This window comes from Periplaneta americana, chromosome 12, assembly GCF_040183065.1.
Source record: "Periplaneta americana isolate PAMFEO1 chromosome 12, P.americana_PAMFEO1_priV1, whole genome shotgun sequence".
In the NCBI taxonomy this organism is placed as follows: Eukaryota; Metazoa; Arthropoda; class Insecta; order Blattodea; family Blattidae; genus Periplaneta; species Periplaneta americana.
In genome coordinates, this window is record NC_091128.1 from 69,817,874 (window position 1) to 69,827,431 (window position 9,558).

Below are 9,558 nucleotides of genomic sequence, written 5' to 3' on the forward strand. Positions count from 1 at the left end.
GGATGATCGTCCATTTCTGCTTCGGCGTATGGACATGAGGCAGCAGCCGGCTGGCCGGTCATGGTCCTTCATGGGCTGTCGTGTCTCGGATGATTATTATTATTATTATTATTATTATTATTATTATTATTATTATTATTATTATTGAATTAGCAATTAATCATTAGATCATACATTTTTAAAATAAGCTATGAGATGAACAAATAAATAAATAAATAAATAAATAAATAAATAAATAAATAAAATTCCATTGCACTTAGCAGGGATTGCACTCATCTACCTTAGGTGTTGAATACTAGTATGGTAAACATGTCACCGAAGCTAATCGGAGTTAAATATTATAACCAGGATACTTCTTCAAACGGGGGGGGGGGGGTAATCCTGTGTTAAATCTTGCCTTGTTCGCACTGCCTGATCGAAGAAGCCAGTTGAAAGCGTTGTAGACTATTACCTAAGTGGCTGTCGAGGACTCTTACTTCACAATATTAGCGAGCGCTCGATGTGGATACACACAGCGGAGTGATATCGAACCATTTGCGTTGCTAGGTACAGTCGTATCAACTCATGAAACCCTTCCTGGGGACAGCGGAGTAGTTGTCATTCTAGCGGCTAAAATCCAAGTTATTTTTATAGTCTTTCCTACGAGAAGGATTGCTAAGTGTTTAGTTCCACCCCTGATCACAATATAACAAATTGATCGGCCATATATGCTTTGATGAAAACAATACTAGTAGTTCCATAAATCGATAACAGATGTCGCTATGATCAAAACCGCCACATTACTGTATATTGTAATTCCAAAATGTGCAATACTTCGTACTCTGTTTAAGGCAGGGGCGCCCAAACTTTATTTGCAAGGTCAATAACAAACTACAAGGATGATCGATCGTGAATCACATGTACCCGGTATGCATCTATGCATTAGCACTGTAATTGGCTATACTCCCGGTGGTAGAGATATAATTATAATACACAATCAATTTACAATTATTACAGCAATAAAATAAACATAAAATTAAGTTTAATTATAAATTGCAGTAAACCTAGGAGTATAAATAAAGACTTGATTATAAATAACGCCTAAGTCTGCTATAAGGATCATTCCATTACAAATCAACCAAACAGTTACAGAATTATTGAACCTGACCATCTTGGGTTTAATGAAACGTTCAAGATCATTCTCCCCAAAGATCTAAATCAAAATATAATTTAAAATATTGTATAATCTTAGGTTTTGATGTAATTCACTTTTAAAATCTGCAGAACACTTTTTTTCGTTTACAATAACTCTTTGAGGGAAAGGTAGAGAATGTTAGTGGAATGAAAAGAGGGAAACGGGGACCGCCAGTGCCAACTACTTAACTACAATATTGTAATGCAGTTACTTTATTTTAAATTGTAGCACTCTTCGTGGGCAATGTATCAAATTCGATTTTCTACATTTGAATGGTTCCGTACGTGTCGTATGAAGAGCACATGCCCAAACAGAATAGCCTATATCTCATGCATATTCTATTTTGTTATTTTCTTGCACAGAGCGATACGTGTTACCAACACACTAAAAAATAATATTTTTAGTTTTACTGATGAGAAATATTACAAAGGTATCTCGAAGGACATGAAAACAAATGAAAATACGGTATATCACGACAGCGGCCTCACTATAAATTAATCATTTTAGTATTAAGCCCTAGTTTAAAACGAAAATAAATAATAATAAAAAAAAACATAGAATATCAATCTTGAAACATGCATGTATATAATATTTGCTTGAGAAACGAATTGTGAAGACGAGCTGTATATGTCGATTAGAATAACTGTGAACACATCGAATATCAGTTATTAATCGTATATGTCGATTAGAATAACTTATCTTGAACATATTGAATATTATACTGAGCCTCGAATGTTAATTAGAATAACTGTGAACAGATTCAGTATCGGTTATGACTCGTATGTGTGGATTAGAGTAACTAATCATAAACACACGTGTTATCAGACATGTGCCGTATATATATTTCATACCACCCGTAACAGTAATTTATTTCGGAAACTAGTGCATTAAAACTTTCGAGACAAAAATATTTATAACTAAAGTACATGTGAACTTTCACTTGACCTTGATTTCATCAATCAATTCTAACAGGAAGTAGGTTCAGTGGCGTAATACTTTAAAATTTTAAATGGGAGTCGGGGTCAAATATAGTACCATTTGATAGAGCTCTTCAAAACAAACAACTTTCATAGGAAACGTTTTATCAATTCCTACTCTTTCAGTGAGGAAAGGTACGAAAAGACAATGCCATCAATATTGAGAAACGTTACAATACGAAAATGTAAACAAGACAATTAATGTTGACAGAAGTTACTGAAAGACTTGGACAATTCCATTAATTTTTACAAATGTTCAAACTGTCTGCCGTTCTGAGCAGCACACACCCGTACTCTTCTTCTAACACTGTCAGTGACTCCTAACACTTCGGCGTGGTCAAGTGACTGGAAGGTCTCTCGGATTCGCTGTTTCATGTCATCTCTTGTTGTGGGACGATCTTGATAGACGATGTTTTTTAACCGTCCCCAAAGATAGAAATCCAAAGGATTCAAGTCAGGAGATCGTGTTGGCCATGCCACAGAACCAAATTTGTTTTTAGTACGTAGGAGGTATTTGTAATCACTCTTAAATTTTAGGTACTTATTTTATTAGTCACAAAAGTAATTGCAAAACTAGAAAAAATGTACATACGTAGGTACAGAGAAAACAAAACATTTCCTTCTTATTGTACATTGTTGGGCAAGGCCACCTGAGCTTATTACCTGGCTAAGTGCAGTGTACATGTAGACCTGGCCGTAGTTACTGCATTGCGGTGACTAAAGGAAACACTGCTGAGCCAGCAAAGGGGAAGGGGTAGTTTACTTATATTCACCCCTCGGACGATGCTGCCGGCCACCAGGCCTACACTCAGCCAGGTAATTGTGCATGTGCACTATGTCAACATTGAATGTACTTATCTAGTTTACATTTTCTTCTCGTAACATTTCTCAGTATTAATGTCATTATCTTTTCGTACATTTCCTCATTGAAAGAGTAGGAATTGATGAAAACGTTTTCTATGAAAGTTGTCTGTTTTGAAGAGCTCTATCAAATGGTACCCTATTTGACCCCGACTCCCATGTGAAATTTTAAAGTGATACGCCACTGACCTTAGTTCCTGTTAAGGTTGATTGTTGAAATCAAGCTCAAGTGAAAGTTACAAATATTTTTGTATCGAAAATTTTAATGCACTAGTTTCCGAAATAAATGACTTACGGGTGGTCTGAATCACCCATTGCCTTTTCGTACGTTTTCTCATTGAAAGAGTAGGAATTAATAAAACCGTTTCCTATGAAAGTTGTTTGTTTTGAAGAGCTCTATCAAATGGTACCATATTTAACCACGACTCCCATTTGAAATCTTAAAGTAATACGCCACTGACCCTACTTTATTTGTATACCGGTATGTTTTTTTTTGTATGTGATTTGATCCTGGTTGAGTGGAAGAGAAGGCCTGATGGTCTTAACTCTGCCAGGGAAAATAAGACTATTATTATTACTTTCTGCTAAGGCTGATTGGTGAAATCAAGCTCAAGCGAAAGTTCACATGTGCTTTAGTTATAAATATTTTTGTCTCAAAAACATATATATATACACAGGATGATTCAGACCACCCGCAACAGTAATTTATTTTGGAAACTAGTGCATTAATGTGTGTGTGTAGATTAACTGTGAACACGTCAAGCATCAGTTATGAGCCGTATATGTCGATTAGAATAACTATGAACGTATCAAGTATCAGATGAGTTGTATATTTAGATTAGAATAACTAATTTGAAGACATTGAATATATATTATGAGCAGTATATTTCGATTAGAATAATTATTCGTGAACACATCGAGTAAGTTAAGAGTCGTATATGTTGATTAGAATAACTAATGATGAACACATCGAGTATCAGTTATTTTATTATGAGCCATGTCGACTAAGATAACATATCTTGAACACATCGAGTATCAGTGATGAACCATTATGTCGACTAGAATAACAAATGGTGAACACATCGAATATCAATTATGGGCATTATATCTATGCACTCAGTACATCAACATTGTATACTACATTAACGAATAGTGAGTTCATTTAGAATCACTTATTAGCGGGATATATTCATTCGCCTTACTAAAAATTCTGAAGATATTGAATAAAATTACAGCTGTGATCCGGATATGTCTGCTTGTGTATGTTCCGGACAATTGAAGTCTTTATGGGTCACTATGCGATGCTCTGCCGTCTATTTCCTGCTCCTGTATCGATTGTTTCATTTCACTGCATGGCTATCGATTCCGGAGGACAATACACTGGCATCACGCAAATGGTATGTTTACGTTTTGTTCCTATGTGAAAGCTTATCTAAATTCGTATCACGAAAATAATTCTGTATAGCGGTTAGCTTTCTGTTTATTATTGTTATTATTATTATTATTATTATTATTATTATTGTTGTTGTTGTTTCCAAAGATTGAAATACTAATAGTAAGTCAGAATCATCAAGATTAATGGTGTAAGAAGAATCAGAGACAAATAATTAATTAAGAATTAATATTGAAACGAAATTGAATGATTAGTTTTTCCCTTGCATTAGAGTAAGAACTTCAGAAACAAAATGTTATTCCTCCTGGACATAAAATACAAAACATACAAAACATAATAATGATAATTATTATACAATACATACCTGGAAGACCGACCTTCCGTCGGTAAAGGGGGCTGAAGGTATAAACAGTTTTATATTTTGCTATGTTATTTGCAAAATTTAATAAGTAAGTCAAAATCATAGAGATTAAGACGAATCAGATAACCTTACAAGCAGTGCTGTCATGGAGGCTATACGGGGCCATACATCATATGGGAACCTACAATTTTTTTAATCGTATGGGTAAAAGAAAATGTTTCTGTACGGAGCCATATGGCATATGTGTACCTATGTTTTGTGTGCGGAGATCTGTACAGATCTTAGATCAGTGGTCGTCAGCACTCGCTGAAATGTGCAAAGGGCACGCAGTGCTGTCCTATGTGCACCGTCGTGCAACAGGGAGAGATAGAGAGCATACCCGCTAGCAGCTACGGAGTGCACCCTAGTGCACTGAGTTTTCCGCGGGTAAGAGAGACTAGCCCCAGCGTGCTCTGTGCTGACGACCCCTGTCTTAGATCATCTCTTGCTGTTCCTAATGTATTTTGTTTGATGTTCATAAACAAAAACTGTCCACCTCTGCAGCACTGGAATTCAGAATTATATAAAATACTGGTTGAAAAAGAAGAAGTGCTGCAAATACATACTACAAGATTCATCGAGACAAGTTTGCATCTATGGTGGGGCTATATGGTGTATTCTTTAAATCAAGCTTGTTGTACAATTAAAATGTAAAGCAAAACAATTTATTTTATTCTTCTTTAATATTAATAAAATCATTAAATGACAGTCGAAGAGGTAGAGAGAGGAGAGTAAAATATATTTCAAGGTAGGGAACAAGATGTGAGGCGTATGGCCAAGAGAAAAATTACCATGACAGCACTACTTAAAAGTATGCTTTTTGGCTATTCGGCTGCTATCTTGAAGTCCTCCTTCTTGATAATGTTAAATTTTTATTTATTTTTTCATGAATTGGAACTTTTATGTATCTGAACTTATTATTATAATGTTAAATTCATTGTTTACACTGTATAGTTGTCGCACAGTTCATTTTGTATTGTGGATCTTCGTGGTCAACTGCAGTTCAGCAGCAGACGAAATTCATTAATATTTAATATTAGAGGAGAAAAATTCGTTCCGGCGCCGGGGATCGAACCCGGGTCCTTGGTTTTACGTACCAAGCGCTCTCACCATTGAGCTACACCGAAGTCCAATCCACAGCACCGGATCGAACTCCGCTCCTCCAGTGTTTTTCCCTTTGTGGCCTGACTCCAAGTTGGGCGCATATATGTTGATGTTCTTTTTATTAAGTCAACTGCCATTCGATCTGGTGCTATGGAGTGGACTTCGGCGTAGCTCAATGGTGAGAGCGCTTGGTACGGAGAACCAAGGACCCTGGTTCGATCCCCGGCGGCGGAGCGAATTTTTCTCGTCTAATATTAATTGTTACCACAACAGATATATTCTGTAGGACCAAAAAATAATAATCTTTAGTAAATTATTCTAGCAACAGTGCATATCTCTGTACACATTACTGTGGAATCCCGGCCATCAGGTCACTCAACTGAATGCGCTCCTTGTATAATGGCAGTTGATTAATAAAAAAGTCAACATTTATGCCCAACTTGGAATCAGGCCACAAAAGGAAAAACACTGGGGGAGGGGAGTTCGATCCGGTGCTGTGGATTAGACTTCGGCGTAGCTCAATGGTGAGAGCGCTTGGTACGTGGCACCAAGGAGCCGGGTTCGATCCCCGGCGCCGGAGCGAATTTTTCTCCTCTAATATTAATTGTTACCATAACATATGTATTCTGGGCCAAAAAAATAATAAAAAATGATAATCTTTAGTAAAGACGAAAATTAATCAATTTTATTAGTTCTATCACTGCTTTCTTTCTTCATAGTCGAGTTCCATATGCAATTCAAAACCACGGCGCGGGGGCGGGCGAGGTCAAGAGGTTAAACATAGATTCATTCATATATTAAGATAAAGATAAGCCTTTTTATGTCCCTGTAGGGCAATGGCCTCCTGTTAAGAATTCATCTCTTATATACGTATCTACTTTAATGCGGCGAGCTGCTACGCGTTAGTGTACTGCTTTTTAAATCGCATTTTTCCTCGAGATATAAATGTACCCGATAAATTTACTTCATTATTAATATATTATTAGTTCGTAGAGAACCCCCTAAATACCCAGCGCAGCTCAGTCGGCTAAAACGATTGCCTGTCGATCTGAAGTTGCGTTCGAGCTGATTACCTGGTTGGGTTTTTTCGAGGTTTTCCCCAACCGTTAGGCCATTGTTAAGTAATCTATGGTGAATCCTAGCCTCATCTCGCCAAATACCATCTCGCTATCACCAATACCACCTCGCTATCACCAATGCCATCTCTCTATCACCAATACCATCGACGCTAAATAAAATATTAGTTGATACAGCGTCGTTAAATAATCAACTAAAAAAACCCTAAATGAGTTTCTCCGAAGTCAATACCTAGGTAAATCGCTTTCTTGCATCCGAAAACAGTAGATTCACTCTCTTTCATGAAAATCCTTAGATCCGGTTTTTAAATAAAATTTATGAATATATAAAAATTGCTCGTTTAATTTAAGTGGAAAAACTCGTTTAGGCAAAGTCAAGATCTAGCTAATAATTGCTTTCTCGCACCCGAAAACGGTATATTTACCCTTTTTAATCAACATCCTTAGACCCGTTTCTAAGATAAAATTTGTGTAGGCTTATATATTATAAAAATTGCTAGTTTAATTTGACTGCCTAAGTGAGGTTTTCCCGAAGTCAAGAATTAACTAAATCGCTTCATCTCACCGAAAAATGGTAGTTTCACCCCATTGAATGAAATATTTCGTCCAGTTTTCAAGATAATATTTTTCCGAATGTATAAGAATTGATATTTTAATTTTCATCTCTTCAAACTATTAATAAAATAAAATAGTTTTTTTTTCCATTCCCACTGCCGTAAGTATGCTGTTCTTAGCTTGTTTTAAGGGAGTAAATGGATTTTACCGTGATAATGGTAGTTGTTATTGACGACGGGACGTAAATCACATCACGTCCCTAGGAAAGTAAGTGAAAATATCTGCAGTGCTCGGGAAAAGTGACACAAGTCAGTTTCCACAAACCTTTTTTGATAATTTATTGACAACTTGCGGAACATCTGCTCGCTTGGAAAAAATACATAAGTATTTCTCCCAATACAATAATTCATACAGAAAAAAATCAAATCGACATAAACCAGTGTAAGTTGTCAATAAATTATCAAAAAAGGTTTGTGGAAACTGACTTATGTCACTTTTCCCAAGCACTGCAGATATGTTTCGGTCAATAGTCGCATAGCAACAAACAAAATAATACTCAAAAGTCAACGACCCTCCCACCAGTTTTGCTATTAATCACGTAGAATAAAGACATATGTTTTTATTATGTAAAATGTGGGAGTGGAAAACACATTATACGCAATTTGTGAGTTAAGTAGAATTTGCTAGTCTAGGACTAGCTCGCTATCGCTCGGGTTTACATTCGTTCACGGCTAGTAAACACTGCTTACCTCCGTTAATACATAAATAACTATTTAGTGCTTTCCGATGTATTTTTAGTCCTTTAATATTTTTCTTATAACATTTTTATGTGAAACAAAGACTACAGGAAGGATAGCACTGTATTATTTTACAAATAATAATTGATTTTGTATATTGAGTACCTATGTATAGTAAACTGTATAATGCACAGCATTATGTAGGCTATGCAATATATGCAGGCCCTATTTATGTAGACTACGTGCTTGTAGGCGAATGTATATGAATCTTTTTTTTTAAAGGGCGTAAGTCAGGAAAAGTAAATTTGTGGAAAATTAAAAAAAAATAAACTATGTTAGAGGAGAACTATTTGAAAATATATATAATTCCGGACATGTGGGCTGATAGTCTAGGTTACAGTTGTTGGTTTCTAAAGTAATTATATGCATTATGCAGATATTTAAAGTTTTATTGAGATTTAAATTATGAAAAAAGCCGCCTTATAAAAATTATAAATTTTGTAACAAGTAAAATCAAGTACGATACAGATATTTTCGTGCTACTCTTGAATTACTTTACTGAAAATCATACAGAATCAACAAACCGATTGTATAATAATTGTAAATAAAAAAAATAGGAAAATACCATGAATGATGGAAAGAAATAAATCTTTTCACTTGGGATGTACTGTTTTCCAGTCATCGTACGTTGCATTACTGTCTGTAGACCAGCTGAAAAGTTCTTCATAAAATGCCGCATGCTCATTTAAGCTTACTGCTTCATTTTTTCCAAGCCTTGCACTTTTTCTGTTTTATTGGCACTTTTCCTGCTGAGTAGACTGGGCTTGTTGGTGGAGGAAAAGATTCTCGCAGAAGTGCCATAAAGAATGTGTGGCTTACTAATTCATTGATACTACTAGATACTTTGATGTATCCAACTCTGTCAAGTGTATACTCAAAATGGAACAGGGCATACATTGCTAAATTGATTATCTCACTTCATTGTTTGTTCCTTCTTTCTTCGGAAATAGCAGTTTTTTTGTAATGTTTCTTCTGTTTTCAGCTGTTCGCACTCAGTCACCACTACCAATTGGATAGTTGTAAAACGATGCATGTCATTGACTACTGACCAATTAAAACAAATTGTGATTTTAACTTGCTCTAACAACCCAATGAACAATATTATTGATGTCCTGTCAAGCAAAAACGATGGGTTTAACGATGTACTTTCGAAACTACCGTAAAAATAAAAATGTGAATAATGATGACTTACGCCTTAAAAAAATTCATATGAGGAAACTT